At 53.5% G+C, this 16,538-nt stretch overlaps 1 long non-coding RNA gene across 2 annotated transcripts; it reads left to right on the top strand.

The window, feature by feature from the left end:
* Nucleotides 1–14,220: 14,220 nt before the first annotated feature.
* LOC309658299 lies at nucleotides 14,221–16,538 on the top strand. 2 transcript variants are annotated; one of them, XR_014262183.1, is made up of 3 exons: nucleotides 14,221–14,483; nucleotides 14,589–14,804; nucleotides 15,282–16,538. It is a non-coding gene; the product is annotated as an uncharacterized lncRNA (long non-coding RNA). The 2 variants fall into 2 exon arrangements; XR_014262184.1 differs by having other exon boundaries at nucleotides 14,586–14,804.

Here is a 16,538-nt window from a genome sequence, read left to right as displayed (position 1 = left end):
AAAAAAGGATTTTTTTTTTTTTTTTTTTTTTAGAAAAAAGGATTTTTAATTGGCACAAGCCTAGAGAGGGAGAATGACACTTGTCGTTTCCCTAAGTCGAGGTCAGGCCTTTGCTCCCGCCTCTCCGGTCGGTTTTAGCTTGGGCGGAGTCATGGCAACAGCGTCCATTTTAGGGCCGCGCGGGCCTGGACGGGGCCCAGAGACCGGGGCTCCCGAGCCAGAGGGCTTTCTCGGATTAGGGGCGGCTGCCGATTTTCACGGAGGCCTCCGCCCTGCGGTCCTTGGCCCTCTCTTTCGCCGAAGGCCATCTGAAGCCCAGGAATGGCTAATCAGGAGTGTCCTGGTGGATTTAGGAGAATCCCCAACGCATTCCTGTGGATTTGCTCCCTCTAGGACTCCCGTCGCGCTCCGCTCTGGGTACCACCAGGGGCAGTTGCTCATCTTTGTTGCCTCGGTTACTGGTGCCAGGGATGGGCCCCCTTGACAGCAGGGAGGATGGTTGGAGACATGGGAGTGTCGCAGCCCAGAGGGAGAGGAGGGGGCAGCGACGTTGGTGGACCCTCCACCAGGTTCCTAGCACGGATCTAAATGGTCGCAATCTATTAAAAGCCATTTCTGCTCACCGCCCTCCGGGCTTTGCTCAGAGTCAAAGCCCAAGTCGACCTCGTGGCCCCACAGACCTCACACTCTCTGCCGCCTTTCTGGTTTCTGACCGCACTTACACAAGCCTCCTTTACGAGGCTGTTCCCTTCTGGAAGGTTCCTCCCTAAACCCACTCCCTCCTTTACTCCCTGCCCTGGGGCCTTCGCGCAGAGGCCCCCTCATCAGAACAGTCTCCCCGACCTCTCCCTTAAAACGGTTGAGGATTTCTTTCTCGCCTTCCACTGCAACACGAGGGAGAGAAGACAGCCCCTGCCCGGATCGGAATCCACGCTGTTACCACCCTAACAAGGGCCACAAACCAGGCGGCGTGAAACAACACAGATTTATTCTCGCTCGGTTGTGGAGGCCGGAAGTCAGAAATTGAGGTGTCAACAAGGCCGAGCTCCCTCCAGAGGCTCCGGGGGAGGGTCCTTCCTGCCTCTTCCGGCTCTGGGGGCCCAGGTGTCCTTGGCTTGCAGACAGGTCCCTCCAGTCCCTGCCTCTGTTGTCACATGGTTCTCTTCTGTTTCTCTGTCTCTCCTGTGTGTGTCTCTAAAAAGGACCCTTGTCCTTGGATTTAGAGACCACCGGGATAATCTCATCTCAAGGCCCTTAATCTCACCTGCAAACACCCTTTTCCCAAACAAAGTCATGCTCACGGGTTAGGGGATTAGGATGTGGACACACCGTTTTGGGAGTTGCTCGTCAGCCCAGGACCCCACCTGGACCCTGGACCAGCCATGAAAGACTGCTGGCAGGCCTTCCATGTCTGCGGGGGGGGGGGGGGGTCCAGGGAGCCCCCAGGCCCTGCATCTCAGTTGGATGGATGCCCTGGTTTATTGGAGCAACCCGGCTCCCCTGTCTGTCTGCTCCCTGCTCAACCCTTCTGCCTGCCGGCCAGCTGGCTCCCTCATCAATGATTTAGGGTGAACGTGGGTGTGTGATCCCCTTGCAACTGAGAATTTTGAAAAGGATATCTTCTGTGGCAGGGGCAGGGGAGGTGGGTGGCAGCCAGATGGGGGTGAAGGGCCAGCATCCCAGGCCCTGGCAGGGGCGGGTGGGGGGGGAAGGCCGCTGGGTCTTATTTCTCTTTACAGATCTGATGGGGCTGCCTCAGTATACCCCTTTGTCAAAATAAGGGGCAAGGTTAGGCCAGTGCCCCCTTCCTTCCCATGGGCTTTCCCTAGTGTTTCAAATGAAAATGGCTTAATAGTTTCGGAATATTTGTTCCCTGTGTTTGTTTATTCATTGCCTTGATTACAACAGCCGTAGGGCCTGGGTCCAGGGTGGGTGGGGGCCTGGGTTCCACATCTCCCCTCCCCTCAGAGGCCTCCTAGCCTCTCTGACCCATTTTCCAGATTTCTGTGGGACTGAGCTGGGGATAGGGGGTGCCAAAGAGGCTACCCGGCATCCCCTCCAAGCTGGAGCGCCCCACCCCAGTCCCCAGCTGAGGGACAGAACGGAAACGGTTGGCTCAGGCCTGGGAATATTCACGTCGGAATCTGTCTCCCACCCCCTGATGGGGTCCTTGGGCAACAGCTGACTCCCCAGCCCCAGGCCCTCAGGCCAAGGTGCAAACCTTACCTGCCCACACCAGCAAGCCAGCCTCTCCCCCCAGGACACACTGTGTCCCCAGGCCCTGCCCGGAGAGGGAGCTGTCTCTCTGCCCTAAGCGCCTCCACACCCCCTGCCCGTCCACACCCTTGGGAGCTCAGCCTGGGCTGGGTACCTCCCTCCAGGCTCCTGTTTTAACTCTTGGATCCTCTGAGTAGGAAATACTATGTCTCCTTTTCCCAGAGAGCCCAGAGAGGCTGGGTGAGCTGCCTGGGCCTCTCAGCCAGGAAGAGGCCCCCCCTGTGCTTTACCCAGGCTGCTCCGCCTTTACGGGGGCACCAAGGAGGGTGGGCAACAGTCTGGCCGGTCCTCAAATGGTCAATGTAGAGTTACCACCTGACCCAGCAATTCTCCTCCTTGGTATCTGCCCAGCAGAAATGAAAACACACGTCCACACAAAACCTGAACATGCACGTCCGCAGCGGCACGATTCACAACAGCCCAAAAGTGGAAACAACCCAGGTGACCATCGACAGATGAAGGATAAACACCACGTGTCCCTCCACACATGGAAAAGTCACTCAGCCACGCAAAGGGGTGAAACACTGACACTCGCTGCAACGTGGACGGACCCTGAGAACACGACGCTCAGTGAGAGAAGCCAGACACAGAAGGACACACAGAGTGTGTGATTCCATTGACGGGAAACGTCCAGAACGGGCAGATCCACAGGGACAGAGAGTGGATTCCTGGTTGTCAGGGGCTGGGAAGTGGTTGCCAACGGCTGGCGTTTCTACCCCCGTGATGAAATGTTCTAAAATTGATCGTGATGATGGTTGCACAACTCTGTGAATAAACTGAAAAACCACTGAATTGTGCACTTAAAAACTGGATGGGCAGTGTGGTTATGTGAATTATATCTAATAAAGCTGTTTTTAAGAAATCATTAGGATGAAGACCGGAAATGCCAGCTTTGGCAAGGATGGGGCAGGGGGAACTCTAAACGCCGCTGGGGAGGGGGAAGCCGTGCAGCCGCTTTGCAAAACAGCTTGGCAGTTTCTTAAAAAGTTGCCTGTATGCCTCCCCTAAGGCCAGGCACTCACGCTCCTGCGTGTTTACACAAGAGAAACGTGTAGAAATAGTCAACAAAAGCCTGGACAAGAATCTCCATAGCAGCTTTTTTAAAAAGTACGGAACAGACAAACACTGGAAAGAACGGAAGTGAGCACTGCGCAAAGGATGGAGACGTGCTGTGTGGAGGGTCTCCGGCACAGGGGAATCCACGCGGCAACGGAGAAGCACAGAGACCAGCCGGGTAGACCTCTGTTCCAAGTACACAAATGAAGTCCAACAGCAGGCAAAATGCACCGACAGTGCCAGAAATTGGGATAGGGCGCTCTTGGGGGTCAGTGGCTGAGAAGGGCAGGTGGGGGGACCTGGGGACTCACGGGAGTTCAGTTCGCAAAATGCTTTGTGATTGGGGTGCTTTCCTGCATGTAAACTGCAGCTCAGTAGAAAGTCTGCTTAGAAAATCCTGTTGAGTCTCATCATTCTCACACTCAGGGTCTGTGAAGTCACAGCAAACGCTGGGTTGGGGAGCACGGAACCCCGGCTCCTGGGGGAAATGCGGGTGAGAGTCCTGCCAGCCTTTGGTCACAACAGTGTCACCAACCCGTCACATGTATCTTGTGTCCCGCGAGTTTCTGTTTGCAGACTCCTTATTTAACATATATTGATTCAGTAGGCAGCAGGGCTGGAGAACAACTTATGGCAAATACTCGTATTTTATCCAAAAGGCACATCACAGCCTTCTTGTGCTCAGGGACACTTGGGGGCCAAAATCACCCACAAAAAGCACTAAATGTAAAAACTTTTAGTGCCCACCTTCTCACCGGCCAGAGGACATCGCTGTGGTCACAGGAGGGGCCAGTGGGCCAGCCTGGGGGACAGCTGTCTCTGGGCACTTCTTTCTGCTGCACCTCTTTGCAGGGCCAGAGCCCCCCCTTCCCAAATGCCCCTCGCGGCTTCTCGAGCCCCACACATGCTGTGGCCGGCGCTGGGCACAGAGCTGAGATCCAGCCATGCTGCGGGTCATCTCCCCGCTTCTGGATGTGACTGTTGGGAGAGGCGGTGGAGGACGGAGCAGGGCCCTGCAGGGACCGGAGGGGGATCCGGGAGGGCTTCCTGGGGGAGGTGTGTCAGATGTGGTGAGCAGAGGGAATGGCACTGAGGGAGTAGAGGGTCTTAGGGTGAGGCGGGGGCTGACTGGGCTGCACATGGATTCGGGGTGGGCAGCCATGCAGCAGGGGTGAAACACCCAGACACGAATTTACAACTTGGCAACAGACAGTAAAACTCTGGAGCCACCCTGTGTCCCCGCCGTGCACCCCTGACCGAGGGAGTGTCCCTGGGGGTCGCCAGGCACTGAAACTGCCCCAGTGCACTAACAGGTGGGGATGGGGCCTGGACCACCCTCCCAGGCTCTCTACCTCTGCGGAGCAGCCAGGAAAACCGCAAACATTAAAACAATTTTTTAATTGAGATAAAATTCATACTATAAAACTGTACGTTTGAAGAGTCCAATTCAGTGGCATTGAGTGGCCACTGAATGGCCATTGTTGTCTAACCATCACTAATTCCAGAACATTCCATCACCCCAAAAACAATCCCATCCCCATCAGCAGTCACCCCCACCCCCTCCTCCAGCCCCTGACAACGAGGAGCCCACTGTCTGTTCTCTTCGGACTTGCCTGTTTTGGACGTTTCCCATCAGTGGAATCACACCCTGTGTGTCCTTCTGTGTCTGGCTTCTCTCACTGAGCATCGTGTTCTCAAGGTCTATCCACGTTGCAGCAAGTGTCAGTGCTTCACCCCTTTTCACGGCTGAGTAATATTCCTGTGTGTGCATATGTGTATATACCACATTTATTATTCATACATCAATGGAGAGTCGTTTTCCCCCCCACTTTTATGCAGTTGTGAGCGTGTGTGTACAGGTTTTTGCATGGACATACGTTTTCATTTCTCTTGGATAAATCTGTACTGGTTTCCAGCAGCTGCCGTAATGAATGATGCAAATGGGGGCCTGAAACCACCAAAGTTTATCCCCCTGCAGTTCTGGAGGCCAGAAGTCCAAGATCAAGGAGTCAGCAGGGCTGGTTCCCCAGGCCTCTCTCCTGGGTCTGTCAATGGCCATCCTCTCCCTGTGTCCTCATGTGGTCGTCCCTAATCTCTCCTTTTTATAAGGACACCAGGAATTAGGTATCATGTTGGATTAGGACCCAACCTAATGATCTCATTTTAATTCAATCACCTCTGTAAAGACCCTATTTCCAATAAGATCTCATTTACAGGTACTGGAGGTTAGGGCTCCAGGATATCTTATTTTGGGGAGGGGGTGGAGAGCATGACACAATCAGCCAACTATAGACCCCCCGGAGTGGAGTTGCTGGGTCGTATGTATGATGATTCTGAACTTAACCTCTGGAGGAAGCATCAGACTGTCCAGAGTGGCTGCCCCAGCCTACGTGTCCAGGGCTCTGATTTCCCACGTTCTCGCCATGTCTGTCTTTATCGGTGAATTTCCTCAGTTTGTCTCCACGTCGTCTCTGCCCAGGACCCCCGCGGTACCAGGCCCCCCCGGGCTGTGCCGGTCTCACCAGCTCTCCTGGAGGGGGGCCCTGGGCAGTCGTGGGGAGCCCGGGCTGGGAGTCCTGCAGGATGTCCCCAGTCTGGGTTTGTTCAGTGTTTTCTTGTGGTTGCACCGGGGCCAGGGGTTCCCGGGGGTAGACGTCGGAAGGGAGGTGCCCTTCTCATCCATCACCCCAGGGGTCCCTTCTGCCGACCTTGACCTGACCTCCTGGCTGCTCTATGGAGGGGAGGGGGGGTTCTTTCCCCTGTATGCTGTCCTCCTGGGAAGTGTCTCTGTGTGCAGCCCTCACACAGGGTGGGCCCGGGGTCTCTCTGTCAAGTGATTGGTGGTGGAGACACAAGCCACAGCCCAAAAGGCCCGAGGACCACTGCTGGGCACCAGGTGTGCCGAAAGCCCGGGCCTCCGGGAAGGCGAACGACAAACCCATGACTGAGGGCAGCAGCAGGAAACGGGGTGGGGGGCGGGCAGGAAGGGGCTGGGACTTCACTCAGGGGCCACATCTAACGGGGGGGGGGGGGGAAGGGAGGGCGGTACTATGAGGGCTGGGCCCAAGTGTGGAGGAGGGACCCACAGAGACCCCATCAGAGGCTGAATCGTGGTCCCCAAAAGCTGTCTACCGCCTGACCGCCAGCACCCGTGAACACGACCTTATTTGGAACCAGGGTCTCTGCGGATGTCATCTGCTGAGTCACCCCAGAGTAGGGCGGCCCTCGTGCAAGGGCTGGTGCCCTTCTAAGAAGAGGGGACACAGAGACACGGGGCGAGGCCATGTGACATGGGGGCAGAGATGGGGTGATGTGGTCACCGAGGTGGCCAGCTGCCGCAGGAAGATGGTCCGTCAGAGCCTGCAGAAGGAGCCGGCCCGCCGGCACCTTGACCTCAGACTTCCGGCCCCCAAACTGCGAGAGAAGAAATGTGTGTTGTTTTAGGTCACCCGCTGTGGCTCTTGGTGGCGGCAGCCACAGGAAACTCACTCTGCCTCAGGGAGGTGGGGGCCGGGCGGGCAGGGAGGGCGGCTGGCTTCCACGGGCTTGCAAAATTCATGACAAGGGCGATGTCTCGATACGGAGGGAACGTGAGCCGGGCTGTAAGCGATCCCGAGGACACCTCTTCACCCGCTACCCGCCTGTCCTCGGGGTCATGGAGCCGCAGGCACCGGCTGGGTCAGGGCTGCCTGGGGGGTCCCGGCCAGGTGCGGGCACAGGGGGAGCTGCAGACCCACCTCCTCGCTCACCCAGGACCAGAGACCCCAGACCCAGCCTGGCAACCCCTGGGGCTGCCTCGTCCGGAGCCTGTTCTGGGAAAGTCCGTCCCCGCCTTGTCCAGACCTTGGCCTCTGACCCTGGGCAGGTGTGAGGCGGCTCAAAAGGCCAAACCAAGTTGAAGTCCAGAATTAACTACAGGAAAGCAGCCGCTCTCACCTGGGGAGTTTCTGCCCCAGGGGACACTGGGCCACATCTTTGGGACATCTGTGGTCATCACCATGGGGGGCTCCCGGCATCGCGTGGGTGGGGGCAGGGAGGCGGCTCCACACCCCACAGAGCCCGGGACACCCCACAGAGGATGCTTGGAGCCGAGGAGACTGGCCTAGACCCTTTGGTGCTTTTGCATGTTTTCTGGGACAACGGGGACCTGCAGGGGGATGTCAGCTCAGATAAACGAAATGCTCTGGGGTCTCTGCAGTCCTGCTCCCTGGGGGCAGGGGTATTCTGGTAAGAAGTTAATTCTGGAAGGATCCAGTAGGGGGGAAGGACTGTGCCCCCCCAGGCAGGCCGTGGGACTCCAGGACAGAGGAGCAGCAGCCCTCGGGTTTCATGGTAGGTAACATATGAGACCTGTGAACCTCGCGGGAGTGACATCACTGGCATCAATAGTTTATAGCGGGAAACGGACACTTGATCCCGTGTTGTGGCCAGCTGGCTCAGGTGCCTCAGGGCCGCCTGCTGGGGAGGCCCCTGATGACCCACCCGGGGGACAGGATGGGCCCCTTCTCAGTCTGAACACACTAGCAGGCGTTTGGTGCCATGGTTTTCAAAGAAGGCTCCCCTTACTGGAGTGGAGACATTATGTCACCAATTTGTTCTCGTTTTGACAGGCCACGGGGTGGGGGCTGCTTGGTGCTCACCCAAAGGGGTTGGAGCAAAAGCACTGGCTCCAAATTCCTCTGCATCTCTGCATGGATATTTCTGCAAAGAAGACGGACAACCAACCAACAAGCACATGAAAAGATGCTCAACATCATGAGGGAAACGCAAGTCAGACCACAGTGACACGGCACCTCCCGTCCACGAGGGTGGCCACCACCCACACGGCAATCACCACCCACCCACGAGGATGACCACTGTCCACACGGCGGTCACCTCCGGCCCACGAGGGCGGCCAATGTCCCCACGGCAGTTACAAGTGTGGGCCAGGGTGTGGGGAGGCTGGAACCCTTGTCCACAGCTGGTGGGAGGTGAAACGGTGCAGCTGCTGTGGATGACAGTGGCCGTTCCTCCAAAGGGTAAAAATAGAGTTACTGTATGGCCAGCAATCCCATCGTAGGAGTTCCACTCCAGGAAAATGAAAACAAGTCCACATAAATACCGTACACAAATGTTCACGGGAACGAGATGAACGGCAGACAAAAGGTGGACCCAACCCCAGCGTCCATCATGGGACAGATGTGTCCCTCCACACACGGGAACATCACTCAGCCATGCACGAAAAGGGGTGAAGCTCTGACACTCGCTACAACGTGGGCAGACCCTGAGACCACCATGCTCAGTGAGAGAAGCCAGACACAGAAGGACACACAGTGTGTGATTCCACTGATGGGAAACGTCCAGAACAGGCAAGTCCACAGAGACAAAGAGTTAGTGGTTGTCAGGGGCTGGCGAGGGGATGTGGTGACTGCTGATGGGCACGGGGCTTCTTTTTGTTCCTGAGCATTTTGTATGTATTTTTTCTTACTGACTTTAAAATTTATGTATGTTAAATACTCATTCTACACAATTAGACAACCAAACAGAAGAAAACTAAAAATCGTCTGTAATACCCGACCCCCCCCCCCCCAAGTCAGCAATAATTGCCTTTAACATCAGAGGTTTGGGGCTTCCCTGGTGGCGCAGCGGTTGAGAATCTGCCTGCCAATGCAGGGAACACGGGTTCGAGCCCTGGTCCGGGAAGATCCTACATGCCACGGAGCAACTAGGCCCGTGAGCCACAATTACTGAGCTTGCGCGTCTGGAGCCTGTGCTCCGCAACAAGAGAGGCCGCAATAGTGAGAGGCCCGCGCACCGCGATGAAGAGTGGCCCCCGCTTGCCACAACTGGAGAAAGCCCTTGCACAGAAACGAAGACCCAACACAGCCATAAGTAAATAAATAAATAAATAAAATAAAATAAAATAAAAATCAGAGGTTTTCCCTTCAGAATACTTCCTGGATCTATTTATGCTGTACGGGAAACGTTTACGTGTGTAAACATAGATGTGCATATACTTACATATCTGTACATATGTATGTATATATATAATACATATACATCATATACACATTTTTATATATATGCATATATATATATATATATATATAAAATTGGGATCACGCTAATATTTTCCAAAGCTTGCCTAAAAATTACTAAGTGTCATTGTAGCAAGTTCACACAACCCTGGAAGAATAAAAAATAAGCGTGCAAAGCTCTTCATCTCTCCTGGTCCTGGCAGATTCCTGCTGCTCCAAGCTCACGCTGTTCACTTCCAGGTATTTTGCACATCCCAGAATCTGGGGGAATCATACGATCATTTTTCTATTTTATAAGGTGGCACCATGTTCCTGGCTGTTAGGCAGTTTCTCTCCTGTGGTCTTTAAATGGTCCTCAAGTCTTTTGTATCCATTTTTCATTGATACATTTAAAAACCAGCTCGGGGAGGGGGTCTCCCAAGCTTAGGCAGGAAAACATTTAAAAATAGAGTTGATGCAGAGAGGAAAACAAGTATCCCAGGAATCCAGAGGTAAAACTGTTAACTGTTGTTACATGGAGCAGGTTTTTAAATTCTTACTTCGTAGTTTTATTCTGTTAACCAAGGAGAGAGATATGTCTCCTTGTTAAGATGGTTCCCCTTCGCTTTCCTTTCCACTTATTTGATATCCTGAAACTTTCCGGATGATACTAACATTTCTTCTGAAACATCGTTTCTGTTGTTGTTTTAATGGTGGTAAAAGAGACAGAACATGAAATTCACCATCTTAACCATCGTTAAGCGCACAGTTCAGTGGCACTAAGCATATTCACATTGTTGGGGAGCCATCCCCACCATCCATCCCCAGAACTTTCCGGAAACATCTTTAATTTTTTTTGCCACACCCTGTGGCTTGCAGGATCTCAGTTCCCCGACCGGGGATTGAACCCAGGCCATGGCACTGAAAGTGCCGAATCCTAACCACTAGGCTGCCAGGGAATTCCCTGGAAACATCATATTTAACTAGAGCTGGATCATGGTTGAGATGCAGCACGACCTTGGCCAGCCGTCGATGTGGGAGCCCCTGCCGAGGCCACGTCCCTCACGTCCTTCCCTGGCCCCTCACGTGGGTGGCTGAGCTGGTTACCCTGAACTCACTCGGGACTTGTGGGTGCGCCCAGGTCTGCACACTCTGGCTCTGTGCCCCCCAGTCCCCCAGCCTGATGTCCGGGAGCCCCGCCCCAGCCCTGCTGACCTGGGACCTGCTGCCTCCCCCGGGGTCCTCAGCAGGACCCTGCAGCCAGCCCGCTGCCCCTGGGCCTTCCTATCAGAGCATCAGAGCTGGACAAACAACCAGAAAAACCCAGAAAGCCTGGGGTGATCACCTTTCCTTCCCTACGATCCAACATTCTTAGCTTTTTTTTTTTTTTAAAGAAGAAATTCATATTTTGCAACCCACCCCCACCCCAAGCTTCTCTGTGGAGCCAACAGGGTTTAAATTCCCTCCCATTATCCTGGAGGAACATTCTAGAAGCAGTTGGGCCAAGGAAAGCCCCACCAGCTTCCATCACCCCTGTTTTCTTGGCGATTTCCTTTTTGCTGAAGATAAAATAGGTCCCAATAATAAAAACAAACGTACCGAGAGGCTTGTATTTATCTCCAAAGCACGGCCTCTGGGCTCCGGAATGTTCTTGTGTCATTTCCAGATATTGTATAGGGTTCCGGCAGAGACACGGGGACACAGCCGGGACAGACCAGGCCAAGGCTCTAATAGAAACACAGCTTTTAAATCCCTGTATGCCACTGACAACCTGCGAAGTTCACGGTTATTTCTCCCTGTGAAAATTTGTCTCTGGAACCTTCCACAGGGGTTCTCCTACGCCCCAGACCTTGAAGAATTCAAACCACCAAGGACTCCCTGCCCAGACCCCCAGGTCCCTTTACAGGGAGGCCGGCAGGATCACAGAGATCTTGACCCCAGACAAGGAAGGAAAAGTCCTTTGGTTCCCCAGCACTGTCTTTGATAATTTTCCCCTTTTTACTTCCGGCTGAGGAATGAGGTATTAAGCCAAAGAATGAAAGAAAACCAGGGGGAGGGTTTGGGGCAGTTTTAATTGCTTTCCCAAGGTTGTTAATAATTGTATTTGTTGCCTCGTGGAACGCAGAGGCTGGGGGGAGCCGGGGTGGGCCGGGGGTGGCCTCCATCCCTCAGCGGGTCCTGGACTGAAGGCTGCAGGCCCAGGGCCCCACCCGCGAGCGGGAATGGCCGCATTCCTAGCATTCCTTCTCTCCTTCCCACATTGTTTGTTTGTTTGTTTTAAATTAGACGCCGCCAGGAACTCCTTCTGCCTTTTTGATTCTGCTGTCCTAGAACCACCGCCTGGCCGAGCCACAGAACCTTCCAGCACCCTCCCAGGCCCACCCCCCAGAGACACCCACGCTGTGGGTTATTCTGCATCTCAGTGTGTGCGGGGGCCCGCAGGACCTCAGGCCCACGGAGCAAGCGGCCTCCCCCGCCCGCCCCGACCTCCCCGTCAGGACCTCCGCCCCGCCCCTTACGCCCCCCACGTGGCTGTGGGCGGGAGGAGGGTGGAAAGGAGATTCTGCCGCTTGCAGAGCAGGCTGGGTCACGGAGGACACCGAGGCCTGGACACAGGGAGGGGGCAGAATTTCAGACGCCAGGTAGTCAGCTGACATCCAGCTTGCCTGCGAGAAAACCGAAGCAGGGGTTACCACCCTCAGTCCGGCGGCCCCTGCAGCCCCTCCACTGAGTCCAGGCTCTGTCCCCAGCACCCAGTGGGCACCTAAAGAGGGCCAGGCTGACGGCGGTGGGGCCGTGGGGCCGGCGGGCGGTTTGGGAAGCTGTTTCACTGCCCTGAGCCTCAGTGGTGTCACCTCTAAAACGGGGGCAAGGTTCGCCCCTGGTGGAGCTGCGGTGCTCTTGTCTGCAGACTCCGGCCCGTGCAGTGAGCAGAAACCCCGCCTGTGTGACCTTGACCTCCTCTTGGAAGGAACAGTAAGACCAAACAGGATAACACCTGTCAGGCCTCAGGGGGCTCCGGCACTCAGGTGGGACACCAGCAGAGTCAGCGACTGCTGTTGTAGAAATGGGATTGTTTCCAGGAAATTGGAGAATTCTGGGCAGGTTCACGCGCACAGCAGGTGCTCATGCTTGGGGCCTTTATTATTGCCCCGAGCCTATCACCTCTGCCCAGCACAGGGCGGGCACACAGCCAACGGAACTCTGACACTGAACAAAGGAAACCTCATTTACAGTGGAGGTTTCCCTACCCCTGCCCCTCACCCCCACCCCTGCAGACTCCAAACATGAGGAAGGTTATTGCTTCTCACCAGCAGAAGGAAGCGTTTCTCCCTGCACGGCAACAGCCCAGCCCAGCCAGCCAGAAACTTCACACCCCAGCCAATGAGAGACCATCACAACTCAGCCAATGAGAGACCACCACAGCCCAGCCAATGAGAGACTTCACAGCCCAGCCAATGAGAGACCATCAGAGCTCAGCCAATGAAAAGCCACCACACTCCCAGCTCCGAGTTTCCTCCAATGGGCTCTCTGTTTACAACAGCCCCTCCCAACTCCCTATTCTCTATAAAAGTTTCCTCAGCTTTCTTCTCCAGACTTGCCTGTGGCTTCCTGGATCGGGTATCCAGAATTGTACCTGTCTGCAGTTCCCGAATAAACCCGTTTTGCTGTTAAGATATCTGGTTGTTTTAGATTTAAGGTCAAGTTTATGATCAGGGAGATCCCATCTGGGAGTAAAGTTGTTTTGAGCATTTTTAGTCTTTTTTTTTTTTTTTTGCCACTCCGTGCTTCTTGTGGGATCCTAGTTCCCTGACCAGGGATCAAACCCAGGCCGTGGCAGTGAAAACTAACCTAACCACAGGACCTGGCGGTCCTAACCAATGGACCGCCAGGGAATTCCCAGAATTGACCATTTTTAAGTGCACAATTCAGTGGCAGTACATTTGCAATGCTGTACAATCATTACCTCTATTTAATTCCAAAACATTCCATCACCCCGAAAGGAACCTGGTCCCCATCAGCAGTCTCTCTCTCCCCCCTCCCCAGCCGCTGACAACCACCAACCCACTCTCTGTGGATTGGCCTGTTCTGGACGTTTCCCATCAATGGAATCACACCCTGTGTGTCCTGTCTCTGGCTTCTCTCACTGAGCATCGTGTTCTCAAGGTCCATCCACGTGGTAAGGGGTGTCAGGGCTTCACCCCTTTACATGGCTGAGGGAAGCTCCCGTGTGTGGAGGGACCACATTTGTGTACCTGTTCATCCATCAATGGACACTTGGGTTGTTTCCACTTTGGGGCTGCTGTGAACAGTTGTGAACACATCTTTGTTGGAACACCTGTTTTCAGTTATTTGGGGTAAAGGCCTAGGACTGGCATTACTGGAATGGATGGTAACTCTGTCCGACTTATTGAGGAAGTGCTGTTTTCCACAGCGGCTGCCCCGCTTTACTTCATTCCCACCAGTGAGCAGGATTCTTCACCTTGTGGACAGAACATGAGCCCCGGGGCTCAAAACAGCAGACTCTGGCTTCTCCCAGTGGCCCCCGAGGCTGCGCTGGGGTGGCGTCAGGACATGGGAAGGTACATGTCAGACCACATGGGAGTTTCCATCATTTGAGGGCTGTGTGCACAGGAGGGAAATCGGGAAATTTGGACAAGTTCAGGCAGCCCGACGGTGAGTTACCACCTTGGACTCCGTGGGCCAGAAAAACCTGCTGGGGACGTTTGGTGCCCCACTTTCCCGAGTCTGGAGGCTCCCGTCCCCAAGGAGCAAGGATTCGGGGGGCACTGGCTGTCCACTGTGGCTGCCCCGCTGGCTGCTCCCTAGCATTTTCTGCCTGGAGCAGGGGAAGATGAAGGGGGAGAGGGGAGAGGGCGGGGAGGGGAGGTCCCGTGCCGGCAACCCCCTTGGCGACCTCCCTCCAGGCCTCATGAAGCTCAGGGCAGTCTCTGAGGTCACTCAGCTCGGTGGGACTTGGAGCGGAGTCTGCCTAGGCCCGGCCTCCAGCCGCCCCCAGGCTCAGCTCCGGGGCCAGCAGGAGCAGCAGGCCATCGTCCCTGCCCTCACGTGGTTGCTGGTGGCGGTGGACATCGGTCCAGAGCTCCAGAATTCAACGAGACTGTTGCATCGCGTGGCCTGAGCTCTAAAGAGGTAAAAGCAGGTGATGCCATCCACACAGAAACTTGCACACCGGTGTTTATAGCAGCTTCATCCATAACTGCCCAGACAGAAAGCAACCAACATGCCGTCCAGCAGGTGGATGGATGGATAAACGCTGGACGTCCAGACAATGGAATGTGACTTGGCGTTAAGAAGAAATGAGCTATGAAGCCACGAAAAGACTCGGAGGAACCTTCAATGCACACGACTAAGTGGAAGAAGCCAGTCTGAAAAGGCTACACACACACTGTGATTCCAACTCTGGGACATTCTGGAAAAGACAGGACTCTGGAGCCGGGAGAAGGATCAGTCGTACGGGGCTTGGGGGGAGGAGGGATGGATAGGAGGGGACCAGAGGGGTTTAGGGCAGTGAAACTACGCTGTGTGATGCTGTAACGGTGGATACGGGTCAGTGTACATTTGTCCAAACCCACAGAACATCCAACACCAAGAGTGAACCTGAGTGTCACTACGGCCTTTAATTAATAATAAAGTATTGATATTGCTCATGGATTGAAACTCTTGTAGCACACCAACACCAGACGTTCATGGCCAGGGAGGAAACAGCAGGGAAACGAGGGTGAGGGTGTGTACGCAGGAACTCTCTGCAATTTCTGCTCAATTTTTCTGTAAACCTAAACCTGCTCAAAAACTGAAATCTATTTTTTAAAAAGGGGTGGATGCTTGTAAGGGCAGGGCAAGGGAGGTCCAGATGCGACAACAGAATAACAAACAACCTGTTTTTTTTAAAAAATGGGCAGAGGATCTGAATAGACATTTTTCCAACAGGTACATGAAAAGATGCTCAACATCGCTAATCATCAGATAAATGCAAACCAAAACCACAGTGAGATATCACTTCACACCACTCAGAATGGCCATCATGAAAAAGACAACAAATAATAAGTGTTGGTGAGGATGTGAAAAAAGGGAGCCCTTGTGCACTGTCAGTGGGAATGTAAACTGGTGCAGCTACTGTGGAAAACAGCATGGAGTTTCCTCAAAAAATTAAAAATAGAATTATCATATCATCCTGAAATTCTACTGCTGGGTATTTATCTGAAGAAAACAAAAACACTAATTCAAAAAGATATCTGCACCCCCATGTTCATTGCAGCATTATTTACAATAGCCAAGACATGGAAACAACCTAAGTGTCCGTCGACACTTAGGTTGAATGCATAAAGAAGATGTGGTACCTATATATACAATGAAATATTATTCAACCTTAAAAAAGAAGGAAATCCTGCCATTTGTGACAACGTGGATGGACACAGAGGCCATTATACTAGGAGACAGAGGTCAGATGGGGAAAGACATACTGTGTGATCTCACTTAAATGTGTACTCTAAAAAAAAATCAAGCTCATAGAAGCAGAGAGCAGAACGGTGGTTACCAGGGGCTGGGGGGTGTGGGTGGTGGGAAGTGGGGAGATGCTCGTCAAAGGGAAGAAGCTTTCAGTTATAAGATGAATAGGTCCTGGGGGTCTAAAGTGCAGCACGGTGATTATAGTTAATAATATTGCATTGTGTACTTGACAGTTGCTAAGAAAGTAGATGGTAAAAATGTTCTCATCACAAAAGCATAGGTAACCACTTGAGGCGATGGCTGTGTTAATTAGCTTGATTGGGGTCATCATTTCACAATGTAAACATATGTCAAACCATCACATGATGCACCTTAAATGTACACAGCTTTTATTTGCCAATCACACCTCAGTGAAGCTCAGGGAAAAAAGTGTTTGCTGCTAGAGAAATGGCTTGATGGAATTACGTGAAATGATGAGTTGGGACAGGCTTTTAGAAAAAATTATGCCCTGCTGTATTGTATAAATTAATTTGTGCAAAAAACTAGTAAAGATATTTTTACATTATGCACAGAAAAATTAATTATACAATTCAATGCTTTCTTGTATATTCAGAGTTGTGTGACCATCACCTCTATCCAATTCCAGAACATTCCATCACCCTAAAAGGAAGCCCCATCCCCATCAGCAGTCACCCCATCCCCCTCCCCAGGCTCTGACAACCAGGAACCCACTCTCTG

Source organism: Balaenoptera physalus, assembly GCF_965194825.1.
Source record: "Balaenoptera physalus genome assembly, chromosome: 3".
In the NCBI taxonomy this organism is placed as follows: Eukaryota; Metazoa; Chordata; class Mammalia; order Artiodactyla; family Balaenopteridae; genus Balaenoptera; species Balaenoptera physalus.
This window is presented reverse-complemented; position numbering and strand designations above follow the sequence as displayed.